Source organism: Bos javanicus, chromosome 13, assembly GCF_032452875.1.
Source record: "Bos javanicus breed banteng chromosome 13, ARS-OSU_banteng_1.0, whole genome shotgun sequence".
In the NCBI taxonomy this organism is placed as follows: Eukaryota; Metazoa; Chordata; class Mammalia; order Artiodactyla; family Bovidae; genus Bos; species Bos javanicus.
In genome coordinates, this window is record NC_083880.1 from 39,908,853 (window position 1) to 39,922,275 (window position 13,423).

General features: G+C 49.8%; 1 protein-coding gene across 1 annotated transcript in view; it reads left to right on the plus strand.

Moving 5' to 3' along the window:
* Positions 1 to 13,423, plus strand: part of CFAP61 (cilia and flagella associated protein 61) — a 250,046-nt gene that overhangs the window by 231,109 nt on the left and 5,514 nt on the right. The gene's annotated exons all lie outside the window — the stretch shown is intronic.

The window sequence follows — 13,423 nt, forward strand, 5'->3', positions numbered from 1 at the left end:
ATGGTGTCTGGATTGCCAGGCAACACTGAGTGCCCGTTAGATTCCATCCTGAGGATGAACAGGCGTGAGAGCCGATCTGGCAGCAAGGTCATGTGGGTTCTTTCCATCTATGTTCTGCTCCTCGGGTGCAGGAGGGAAGCAGGCAGAGAGCTGGGTGGCATGGAGGCTGAGAGGATGAGGCAGCTGAGGGTGTTTCCAGAGGAGGGTCCTACAGCTTCCTCCCTAGGGATGGCCTCTGTAGCCTCCTTCCCCGTCCCAGTGACCTGGGTCCCTTCTGAGAAAGTGAAAAATGGAATGGTCCCAGAAGTCAGCAGCGAGGCCGTGATGCCCAGCGTTCACAGGATACATCTGTGATCAGAGCAGGACCCCCTGTGACCTGGCCGAAGACAGGACAGGGAGGGGACACATGACAAGGACCACGGGACAGCCCTCCGCTACAGACACGAGTGACCAGGGATGGCTCTGCGTGCACGCTCAGTTGCTTCAGTTGTGTCTGACTCTTTGCGACCCCATGGACCGTAGCCCACCAGGCTCCTCTGTCCATGGGATTTCCCGGGTAAGAATCCTGGAGTGGGTTGCCACGCCCTTCTCCAGGGGATCTTTACCCTGAGAAAGCCCCAGGATGCTTCTGGCCCTGTGTTAATCCTCCCTCCTCCTGGATGGAAACTATCTTGTCGTCCAACTGCCTGCCACTAACAGGGGACCTGCCACACTTCACCTCTGCCCTCTGCCCTTCACCTCTGTCCTTTGCGGAACCACCCACCCAGGCCCACGTGCTGGTTGGTACTCAGCCCCTCCCAGCTCCTCTTATCTCGATCCCCCGGGGCGCCCTGCTCCCCGCTTTCACACCTCCCACCCCCCACCCGCAGCAGCAGCACAGTTGCCCTCTGCTTTCCCCCTGGGCCCCGGGACCTGTGCCTGGTAGGCCACAATTCACTCTACTGTATTTGGGGTCACTGGTGATACTGCTTTGCCCCCCTCCTCCCTCCACGTCCCTACCCCGCCAGCCCCCACAAGATGCTGGTGTTTCCCCAGCTTCTCATCAACCCTCTCACCATCCCTTCCTCGTGTCTCCATCATCGCTTCCAACCTGGGACGGCTCCTCACCCCTTTGCTGTCATGAGCCTTCTCTCATCAAACACACAGACTGGTATTTTGTAGAATGCCTGCCCCTTTGGGTCTGTCTGATGGCTCTTGATTCACTGCAGGCTATGCCTTCTTGCAGGAATGTCAGGGGTGATACTGCATCCCTCTCCAAGCATCTCAGCAGGAGGGACACAAGGCAGATTTGTCCTCTCACTCATGTGAGTTCTCAGTATTCAGTTCAGTTGCTCAGTCATGTCTGACTCTTTGCGACCCCATGGTTTGCAGCAAGCCAGGCTTCCTTGTCCGTCACCAACTCCTGGAGCTTACTCAAACTCGTGTCCATTGAGTCAGTGATACCATCAAATCATCTCATCCTCTGTCATCCCCTTCTCCTCCTGCCCTCAATCTTTCCCAGCATCAGGGTCTTTTCAACTGAATTGGTTCTTCGCATCAGGTGGCCAAAGTATTGGAGCTTCTGCTTCAGCATCAGTCCTTCCAATGAACACCCAGGACTGATTTCCTTTAGGATGGACTGGTTGGATCTCCTTGCAGTCCAAGGGACTCTCAAGAGTCCTCTCCAACACCACAATTCAAAAGCATCAATTCTTTGGCACTCACCTTTCTTCATAGTCCAGCTCTCACATCCATACATGACCACTGGAAAGACCATAACCTTGACTAGACAGACCTTTGTTGGCAAAGTAATGTCTCTGCTTTCTAATATACTGTCTAGGTTGGGCATAGCTTTTCTTCCAAGGAGCAAGTATCTTTTAATTTCATGGCTGCAGTCACCATCTGCAGTGATTTGGAGCCTGAGAAAATAGAGTCTCTCACTGTTTCCATTGTTTCCCCATCTATCTGCCGTGAGGTGATGGGACCGGATGGGATCTCAGCAGGACGGGCGTAAGGAGGATCTGTCCTCACCTGTGTTAACTGTGGTCCCTGGTCAAGTGACAAATGTGCAGGCTTCTCTATTTTTACCCTCATCGATCAGTGACACTTTAAGACCATAAACATCCTCCTTTCCAGTTACTTTAGCATTCATAAACAATTCTTGCCTGAAAAGGATTGTTACTGTCTTATTTGCCAAAGGTTGATTTTTGTCCAACTCCATCATTCATTCTGTATGTATTACTTGGCCATCGACTCTAAGGAAAGGTTATCGCTTCTCCTCTATTTATTCACTTATCTATCTCAGTGTGCACTTGCGGATTCTCAAAACATGGTCATATCTGTTCCTCTCATTAATGTCGTTTAGGGAGATAAGATGATTGGATGGCATCATCGACACAGTGGGTATGAGTTTGAGCAAACTCTGGGAGATAGTGAAGGACAGGGCAGCCAGGCATACTGTAGTTCATGAGGTGGCAAAGAGTCAGATGCGACTTAGTGACTGAACCACAACAGGGAGATAATAACTAGGAATATGTTAGCTGAATTTTAGTTCTTTGTTTTTGGGAACCATAAACCTGAAAGCATAAAAGTGACAAAGAAAGGGAAGAAACAGCATGTCATTTGTCATCATCTCAATAAAAGCTTTAGTTTAAAAAAACGTATTCACTACAAAACATTTTTTTGTTATGAAAGGGAATCATTTTAAACATGTACAGATCACAATTATTGCAAACCGAGACTGAATGTGTTGGATATATTCTGCACCAGAGAGTGATATTTATCCTAAGCAGTCCTTTAAAGTTTAAAGAGCAGTTCGTTTAACCAAAAGACTCATGAGCCAGCAAAATACCTTGTTTCCGGGGTTTCCTGGCTCCTGTGGCCTCAGTCTCACAAAGCGTAATTCCACTGGTTCCTTTGTTCCACCCTCCTCGGGCTTGTTGGGGGGTATGTGTACATATATACACTTTTTTTTCCTTTCCCTACAGAAAATAGATAGGAAATGGCCATGGCTGTGAGCGTGGCTGAGTGGCTGAGTGGCCTAATGCTAGCCTGTGCTCTCTGCAGCCTAATTAAAGGAAAATGGTTGTGCTTTCTATGAAGAGAGATGCAGAATGAGAGGAGGGGGCACAGGAAGGGGAGCTGAGCACTAAGAGCCTGCCTTTCCCCGCCGAATTAAATGCTAACCTCGCCTCCTTCTCCGAGTCCTGAATTTATATAACAAATCAATGTACATAGCTGGACAGCTTCCAGGGCACTAGACTTCTCGTCCAGATTCAGTTAATGCAGCCCCTAAGCAACCAGCAACGTGTAGGAAACACCGCAGATGGACCTAGAGGGCAGGTACGTGGAGCCCCAAGTCAGCCAGCTCCCTGGGCTCTCACCCCGGCCCCTCCCCACAACCGCCAAAGGTCTGGGCAGGCACTGTCCAAGTTTCAGTGGGAATATAAAGGTCAACTTAAATAGGAACAAAATTCTTAGCTATATAAAAATCATGCTGCTTCCACGAGAAGACTGTTTGCTCTGGCAAGTCAGACACAAAAAGCAGGTCAGAATAAAACCTAGTCTTGCTGGGGGGCCAGTATCATTATCCCCCGGGGCTTCCTCTCTGCCTCTGCACATATCCAACCAACAGCTGGGTTAACCGTTTGGACTGACTGGCTCACTCTTCATAATAAACAGAAAAAAAAAAAAAAAAAGGAATGCCATGCAAAACACTTTTGATTGAACTTCCATCAACTCAGACCAAAATAAGCAGTCGAGGTCACAGTTTATTTATCCCCACCTGACTCTCCAGGGCACACATCTTCACAGTCTCGTCATAAAGTCCATTTTAACTTGATCGCAGCTAAAATGAATTGCTGCTCTAAAACTGCAGCCAGTTACTTCCCTGGTGGCCCAGTGGTTACGAAGAGTCCACCTGCCAATGTGGGGGGGTGTGGGTTTGATCCCCGGTCGGGGAAGATCCCACATACCTCGGGGAGCTGAGCCTGTGCACAACTACTGAGCCTGTGTGCTATGCAGCCTGTGCTCCCAACAAGGGGAGCCACCAAAATGAGAAGCCTGCACACCGCGACTAGAGAGTGGCCCCTGCTCGTCACGCGGAGAGAAAGCCCACACGCAGCAACGAAGACTCAGCACAACCATAAGTAAAAAAATAAATATAAAATAAAAACTCATCGTTGAAAAAAAAAAAAAAAAAAAACCCTGCAGCTGAATGAATTCACGCAGACAACCCTGGAGTGGAGCAAAAGCAGTCCCGAAGAAGAACTGCAGAGTTACGCCAAAGACAGACTTTCAGTAGAACGGCAAACAAAGAGTGTTTAATCATTTATTTGGTCTCTAACTCACACCAGAAAGGATCTGAGGCTGTTTACACAAATATATACAGTAGGATAATTAAGAACAACAGCAGCCGCAACAATAATAACAACAAGAAGAACACGTTACACAGTGGTCTGTGGTGGCCTAAATGAGAAGGAAATTCAAAGAAGAGGGGATTTATGTATATGTATAGCAGATTCACTTTGCTGTACAGCAGAAACTGACACAACATTAAACAACTATATTCCAATGAAAATTTTAAAAAAGAAGAACACAATACACACGGGGCCCTCCCCACACTGAGCCAGGCACACAGCCAGACCTCTTTCCTGCAGGGTCTCCGAGAATTCTGATAGTCATTCTTTGCAGTAAGGACCATCAGTATCCCCATTTTACAGCTATGAAGACTGAGGCTGGGAGGTTAAAGCAACCCAGCTCAAGAGGACATCAGCTAACAAGTGGCAGAGCGGGGACAAAGAGAAAGGTCGGCAGTAAATGGGTGAGTACAGGCAGGTCAGCAATGCAAAGCTGAGTCCAGGTGGAGAGACGGCGCCCTCCACAGCACAGATGTGTCAGCAGTGAACGCGCACACTTGGCTTGGGCTTTCTTCCAGGACAAAGCAAGAAGGGAAATGTTTATCGGTGGTGAGAGGGCCAAGATGCCCAAGAGAAACATTTTCCGTTTTCTAAGATGAAGCCGTTTTTCCTGGGCTAAGTGTCCAGGATTCAGAAAGAGCAAACTGCCAGCAGACAGGTCTTTCAGAGAATCAAGTAGGAACAGTATTTCTGGAAACCAAGACTCTGGAGGCGGGGCGGGGGCGGCATGGTTGGGGGGCGGGGATAGGGGGAGGGGGCAAGCAGGCGTCACTCCATCCTCAGCACCATCCGGGCACCCACCCTGACCCAGGACCAGTGTGTCTGGGGCTCCATTCTCTTGGACTCATGCTTGAGAGAGAGAACACGGCCTCCTGGCAGCGTGGCTCAGGACCGAACGTGTGTCCATTCACAGGAGACACATCACACAGGTGCCGGCACCTCCAGCAAACAGCAGCCTCTCTCCCAGAGCCTCTGCCACTAGGTGTGCCTGGCGTGCCCAGCTCTCAGGGTGCCCGGCAAAGGCAGTGTCAGCTTCCGGTTCCTGGCATACCTGGGTGACCAGATGAACACCCGCTTTGTGGAGCCATGAGCCAATCAGCAGGGAGAGACAAGTTGCTTACCAGCTATTCAAAAGAACAGAATTTTGCTTTTACTGCCAGGGCACTGAGAGGCATATTTCCTTAGAGGAGTAAACATCCATTACCTGGTGATACCAGTTCCAGATTTTGACAATAACCAAACTATATTCAGGGGAAGCTTGGTTTTCTGTTATACAGATCTTAGGCAGGTTGACAGAACTGATTATCAAATAACTGGGCTTCCCTGGTGGCTCAGACGGTAAAGAATCTGCCTGCAATGCAGAAGACCTGGGTTTGATCCCTGGGTTGGGAAGATCACCTGGAGAAGGGAATGGCAACTCACTCCAGTTTTCATGCCGGGAGAATTCCATGGACAGAGGAGCCTGGTGGGCTATAGAGTGTCCACAGAGTCACAAAGAGTCGGACATGACTGAGCAACTAACACGTTAAATAACTAGTTTATTTTGCTTTCAAAATCCTTCATCTTATCTTTCTAAATATGCCTCAAAGCAATAGATGAACTATTGATAGTGATTCTGGCAAACTCAAGTCGGACAGGAAATAGTCACATCAAACTTCCATTTCAGTGTTTGGGGTTTTTAGTCGCAGCGTGTCATGGGCTGCATCGCTCCTATAATACATGGCATCCCTGAGTAAATCCACCGCCCCAGAAACGTGTAATTTAATTTCCAAGCAAACCTACAGCTAACTGGAAATGCTTATTTGTTCCTATTCTTATTTTTTTGAAAACTGTATTGAAATGAACGAATCCAGTTTCTTTTATGGGCAGAATAAAAACGACCAGAATGCACCCTCACAATGGGAACACAAATTGTTCTCTTCTCTCCTCTGCATTTAAGCCAACTTGGGCCAGATGGGGACGTGGAAGACACCAGGGTCTCCCATGGGCTTGGAGGTGACTGTCGTATACAGAAAATTGTGTTTGTGTGTGTGTGTGTTTCCAGAATGTTAATTTGGGGACAGATTTGAATCTAGTGAAAGGCATGTTCTCATTCTGGGAACTTCAATTTAACACACTTTCCCAATTTTCATAGATTTAACGTTAAGACAAGGTTTTTAAGTAGATGCTATGGTTTATTGGGTATCATAGCAGATGACATCCTTTCTCTCTTTGCTCTTCAGAATCCTGATTTATAGGGTGTTATTTTGTACCTAAAATAGATGACAATGATTCCCAGGCTCTCCTGCAGCCAAGGAAGCCATTTGACCAAGCTTTGGGCAGTAAGATATAAATAGAAGTATTATGTGAGATTTCTAGGAATGCTTTCTAAAATAAAGAAAAAGGACCCTCAGTTTTCCTTTTTTCCATCCAAGAACATGTCTGTGATGACTGGAACTCAGCAGCCATTTTGCTCCATGAGGTCAAGGACCCTATGGTTTCTGCTGTGATCTGATTTCTAAGGAAACATCATGTCAGCCCCTAACACCTCACCTAGACTTTCTTTATATGAGAAAATTACAGTTATGCCTTTTTAAAGCCAGGATTAATTTGAATATTTTTATAACTGCAAACAAACTTAATCTGCCTAATGCAGGGGGTACTAGGGAAACTGGGGTGATTCAGAAAGTTGCTAGAAAGACTCAGGAAATGACGTTTGATTGTGCAGTTGTTCAGAGCTGGAACTGTCAGATCAAGCAGGATAATGATTAAGATGCAGTTTGGCCACTTGTTAGCTGTGTGACAGTAGGTCACTTAACCTCTCCAAATCTATCTTCTCACCTGTAAAATGGGCCAGCAAGCCCCACTTTAGAGGACTGGATTCACAATGACGTGAGATAATGCACAGGAACTGTTCAGCACAGTGTCTGTGAGTTTGTGTCCCCAAATGAGGTGCCTCCACCATCGAGTAAGAAAAAAACATCATCCCCGGTAGCCGGCGAGGTGCTTTAGGCAGTAGAGGCACACGTGACTAAAGATGGCATCATTTCAGTAAGAATAAGACAAGAAGCGCAAGGTTCATATCAGACCCACGCCTTCACAGGTGTGATTGCTTAGAACAAGACAGTGGACATTCTTTCTGTTTTAAAAAAAAAAGCAAATCAATCCAAGGGTCATTTTTTAAAAAAATGAATAATTCAGACTATATGAAAAGTGATGGGTTGCCTAGAGGCTGAAGTTGGCAAACACTTGCCTAAGAGGAGGGGATGTGGAAATGCAGTGACCGGAAGGATGCAGACTCACTTGGCCCTCCGCCCCAACCCCGGTCCCCCGCCCCCACACCCCCACACATCCACCTCAGTGTGTGCCCTTTGGGGCCAGGGACCACTGCTTCCCTTCTCCAGGTCACACCTGGCCCCCGGGGTGTCTGCACTTCCTTCCTTCTGTGTGTGGAGTGTCCATGAGAGGGCCAAGGCCCCCTCCCAGCCCCCCCAGCCTCCTTGTAGAAGGAGAATATCTGTCCCCACCCTGAGTCTAAGGTGCTGCCCACACAGGAAAGGGACAGCACCTTAGAGAACATCAGGCGATGTTCCGTGAGAACATCACACTCCCGGGAAGGCCTGCGGGCGCCCCCACCCCCCAGGAGAAAAGGCAATGCTTAAGCGAGTTTCTGGCTCAAATAAACTTCTGGATGTGAGTGAGTAGCAGCTGGGAACCCTCTTATCAGGTCCCAAAGCAAAAATTGACTATTATCACACTAAGATAAAATTAGAATGCTTTTCATTAAAAAAAAAAAGGTGGGGGGAGATCTTGGAGAGAGAGGTGTATTTCTTCTCTGCCCACTCCCTCCCTTTTCGCAGTGGTATGTAGTTTGGCATTTCCAGGTGGGCCTTGCTCTTCTGCAACTCTCCTTCCCTACTGCTGGTGAAGGGCCCCGGCCTTGGGGCTGAGTCCGCTGAGTCCGTCTTTTCCCCTTGCCAGTGACCGGGCTGGTTACCAGGTTCCCACCCCATTGATGTGACTGTGTCGATCCATGAGGTTGAATGACCAGATGAGGTTGAGCTCTGGAGAAGTCTGATCAATTCCTTAATGATTGGACCACATCGACCAGAATGGTTAATTCAGTTCCACGGGCTGACCTTTCCTAGGCCTTCTGGGAAAAAGTGGATCATTTGCAAAAGTAATGGAGAATTTAAGTCTCCCCCCAGTAAACCAGGACAACCATATGCAAAATGAACAGAGACTGTCATGTCCTCTGTTTGGGCCCTGGAGAATTTGTGTAACCTTTTTTTCACAGATGTTTAAAAATGCATTTAGTGATGTGGGAACCCCAATCTGCATAGCCAATTAGAAGCCGTGGTATAGCCCTGCTCTTACCCAGCTGGGTCTCCTGAAGACTTTGAGGCCACCAACTATGAAGGTGACTCAGTAGTCCTGTTAGTCTTCCCTTTTTGATTGTAAATTGGGAAAGAAGTTGCTATATTTTATTTCTTTAAATTTTAAAAATGGTTTCTTTTATTTGGCTGCACCGGGTCTTAGTTGTGGCATGTGAGATCGTTTACTTGTGGCATGTGGCATCTGGTTCCCTGACCAGCAATCAAACCTGGGCCGTCTGCACTGGGAGCTTGGAGTCTTAGCCAGTGGACCATCAGGGAAGTCCCTCTATTTTTTTTAAATTCACATTGTTCATGGAAGTATACATTTCCCCAAAGCCTAGAATTATGCCAATCATCCATAGCTCTTGGGGTCATTAATGCAGACGGTACCCCGACTCCAGCCAGCCTTGGCAAGGATTCCAGAAGCCCCTCTCCTTTCTACAGAGAAGGAAAGAAACTGAAGCACAGAAGTCATTCAGTTGGGTAGGAAAACTAGATTTACAAGTTCATAAAATAAAACTTCTTTCTAACATCCTGATATCAAAAGGAGATGATCTTTGTTTGACTCAATGTCCTCATCCTTCGAGGTTAAATTCAAAGTTTTTCTGATTTTTAGAGCGAAGGCTGCTTCCATATTTCTAGGCTGGTTTTGAGGACTCCACAGGGGTCTGTGCCTCTCTAAAGCCCGGCTCTCACCCACCCTAAACAGGGTCACTGCTCTAGTGCAGAAGCGCTCCACGGAGGGGGTGAGGGGAGAAGCAGTCCCAGGTGTCCTCACCTGCTCCTTCAGTGCCCCCGAGGGCCAGCCTGTGCTGGACACCATGGGGCACACTGCCCACATTGCATTAGAGGTCAAGACACACCCTGGGGCACTTCCCTGCACCGTCAGGAGTGCTCCATGCACTGAAGTGGGTGGAAACCTCAAGCCCTGAGTCAGCTCCACAGAGGAGGTCTGTGTGGACTTGAGCGTGGATGGCACCAGAGGAGGTGAAGACGTGGATATGGGTCCTTGGGGCTGCCCACAGGCAGGAGGGCCGGGGTGGGAAGTGTCTTGAGGGAGCCTGAGACCCTCCCCGCAGGGAGAAGACAGCAGACGGAGCAGCAGGCAGTGTGAGCGCAGCTTTGAAGCTGGGAGAAGTCTGAACTGGACACGGCCCCCCAGGAGGTGCCCTGACTGTGCCACCTCCGGTCAGCACCCCTCAGCCCACAGCTGCAGCCCCCACCCCGGGCGAAGGGAGGATGCCTGGGAGCCCCACAGCCCACAGTTCGCTGGGAGAGGCAGTGCGTTGCGGCTTTTCCAGAACTCTAGTTCCCCTGTGACTGTGACGGGTGCCGCCTGCCATGACGGTTAAGACAACATGCCCACACGCTCCGTGGTGACGCCCAGCTCCCCAGTGTGGGCGCTAGCACTCTGTCACCTCCTTGTAAGTGGCACCACTGAAGCTGCAGTCAAACTGAGAAGGAGCTGTCGATGACAGCTGGTTGGTTTAGTTTTAAACTAGACGAACTCTGGGAACACGGGCGGCCAACAGCTGGTTGCAGAGATTATCACCTTCTGGACAAGATCCTCAAGTGCTTGACCCCAGGAGGCAGTGGTGCGAGACTGAAAGGACAGCAACTTCCGGTCTCCTGAGTCTGCAAACCGCTGGCCGGGCTGTCAGGAGCATAGCGGTCGTTGAATTGCCAGGTGCCACTGCTGCTGGAGGCCATTGGAGGGGCCATGAGCTCCAAAGCAGCAGCAGGAAACCTGCAGGAACCTCAGCTTCCTCTTCCACCCCCGAGTCTCCATGCAGACCAGCTTGATCCCTTTCAGAGGGTTAAGGCTCCCCAGGCCTCTGTGCTCAGCCTCACGGATGGAAGTGATAGAGACCTGGGTGTTAGATGATGGGCCCCTGGGTGGGGCATTCATTCTAAGAGAAGTGGGTTTCCCCAGAGTCCACTCTTGGAAGCAAATGACAAAGAGTCCAAGAGGTAACACAGAGGCTGGGGCGGTGAGGGTGCTGAATAGGGACGCACCTGAGCGGCACCTGGGCGGTTGGAATAGAGCTGTGCTGACACCAGGAAGGTAGCTTCTTCTGTGCAGCAGAAGGCTGTGGCTGCAAACCCTGAAACCAAGTGGCTAGGAACTCTGATGCTGCCATGGAAACGCATACGGGGTGAGGAGGTGGCATCTCAGCTGTGCAATAAAGGTGGCAACAAACTTAAAAGCACCCATTCAATTCTCACCCAGGCATTTTAGGGGCTTCCCTGATGGCTCAGTGGTCAAGAATCCACCTGCCAATGCAAGAGACACAAGAGACCTGGGCTCGATCCCTGGGTCAGGAAGATCCCCTGGAGGTGAGCATGGCGACCCACTCCAGTATTCTTGCCTGCAGAACCTCACGGACAGAGGAGCCTGGTGGGTTACAGTCCATGGGGGTCACAGAGTCAGACGCAATTGAAATGACTTAGCACACACGCATAGTAGTTTTGAGATTTGCAAGTTTACGATTCCCTGAAGCTTTTCTAGAAGCTACTGAGACCTAAGAGGGAGGGACCATCTTGGCAAAGCTGTGCTTGAGTGTACGCACTTGGGTGTCACTGATGCTTTGGTCCATGATGCAACCGTCCGAGATGTGTCAAAGCATCACCTGGCTAAGCTGATACCTGCCCAGGCGGCCGGCTCCACATCAGTGCCTTTGTTCCAGGAATCAGACGGGTGTTGGATGTCGGCCTGAGTTTGTGGGGGTCCAGAACTCCAGGCAGAACCTCCATCGACTCCATTCATTCAGGATTCAGCAGTCTTGAGTCAGTCACAGCACTGACAGGTTTGCACGAGCGCCCTCTGGAACCCCCGGCCCTCCCTCTACACCCCAGGGCTCAGGCTGACCGCCCTTTGAGCCTGGGCTCACCCACAGCTCTCCCCCTGTCCCTGTGAGGCTCGCTTCTTTGCACGACTGCCCATCTTGGGACACTTTGCAGAGTTTTGCCACCTACTTATTGAGTAGAACTTTATATTAATTAAAGAGCCATCAGGGCCAGGCAGTGTGGAGTGTATACCATGCTGTGTGCAATTCGTGCTTGCGTGCCAAGTTGCTTCAGTCATGTCGGACTCTGTGCCACCAGCTTGCCAGGCTCTTCTGTCCGTGGGATTCTTTCGGCAAGAGCACTGCAGTGGGTTGCTGTGCTGTCCTCCAGGTGATCTTCCTGACTCAGGGATCAAACCTGCATCTCTTATGTCTAACCTGCATTGGCAGGTGGGTTCTTAACCACCAGGGCTGCATTCATCGTTCCTTCCTTTGTTCCGTGAACATCTGTGAGATGCCTGTTGCACACAGGTACTGAGCTAGATGGCCGTGGACCAATTACATAGCACAGCTGAGTGGACCCCTGCCTCCAGGAGCATCCTTCCTGCCCATCACCTCCCTAAGCTCAGCTCCTGCCCCCCTCCCATTCTGCTTATCTCCACCCACCTCCTTGAGGGCTGGGCACATACCTGCCTCCTGGCCTTTGCGCCTGCTGGTCCCGGAAGGTTCTTTCCCCTGAGTCCCAGGTGGCTCACTCCCCATCCCTCGGACTTTGCTGGCTAAGTCACTGTCTTAGGAGCGAGCCTTGCTCTGACATCTCCCATCCTCACTTGATTTATGTTTCCTCCTAAGCCGTTCTCCCTCACATGTTGAACATGGACCTACTTATCGGTTGGATGTAAGCTCCTCAGTGGCAGGGATGTTTGTGTTGGTCCCTGCTGTTTCCCAAGTACCCAGAACAGTGCTGGGCACAGAATGGGCATGGAGTCAATATTAGTGGAATTAATAGTGGGATGAATATATGACCTGAACCACAAAGTAGGTGGGTTAGCATGAAATTAGGTCATATTCTGGACAAGCTAACAGCTGATAGGTGCCAAGCAGTGTAGCTGAGAGCCAGGCTGGTCCTACACGGGCTTGACACTGCCCTGGTCCTTTAGTGCCGTGGTGTCCCTGGGCTCATTATGTCCTTCTCAAGAATTATTGTCAAGTTGCAGATAACAGGGACTACCCTGATGGTTCCATGGTTTAAAATCCGCCTTGCAATGTAGGGGGTGCTGGTGCGATCCATGGTTGGGGAACTAAGATCCCACATGCTGTGGGGCAAACTCAACTAGAGAGTGAGAGTCCATGCGCTGCAACAAAAGATCCCACATGACGCAATGCAGCTCTCGAGTGTTGCAATGCAGCTCTCCCACGCAGCAGCCAAGTCCTGATGCAGCCAAATAAACATTTTTTTAAAATATCAGAAAAAAACAGAAAGTGCTCATCTGCATGTGGGCACCAGTTTCTCTTCCCCTGGGCACACACCTGACGTCCACTCACTGTCCCAGGAATGCCAGGGGAGCCCAGGTCACCCCAGTGGGCCTGCCTGACACTGAAGATGTTTCCTATTCCAAGACACTGAGTGTGAAGAGGAAGAGTTCAAATACCAGTAGAGGTTCTTGGTTCTTCCAAAGAACGCAGCAAACCTGCGACAATCCCCTGTGAATAAAGGATGGCCATGCTGTCCCCCACGCAAGAAAGCATTTGTTCAGATAGTTTTTCAGGGCCAAGTTAGCAAAAGAGGGCCGCCAGTGGAACCACTCTCAGAAGAGAGATTCAATTAGGCGTCTGTGCAGTTGCACGAAGGCCGTGTCGCAACACTGAGGTGGCCTGTTTTTCT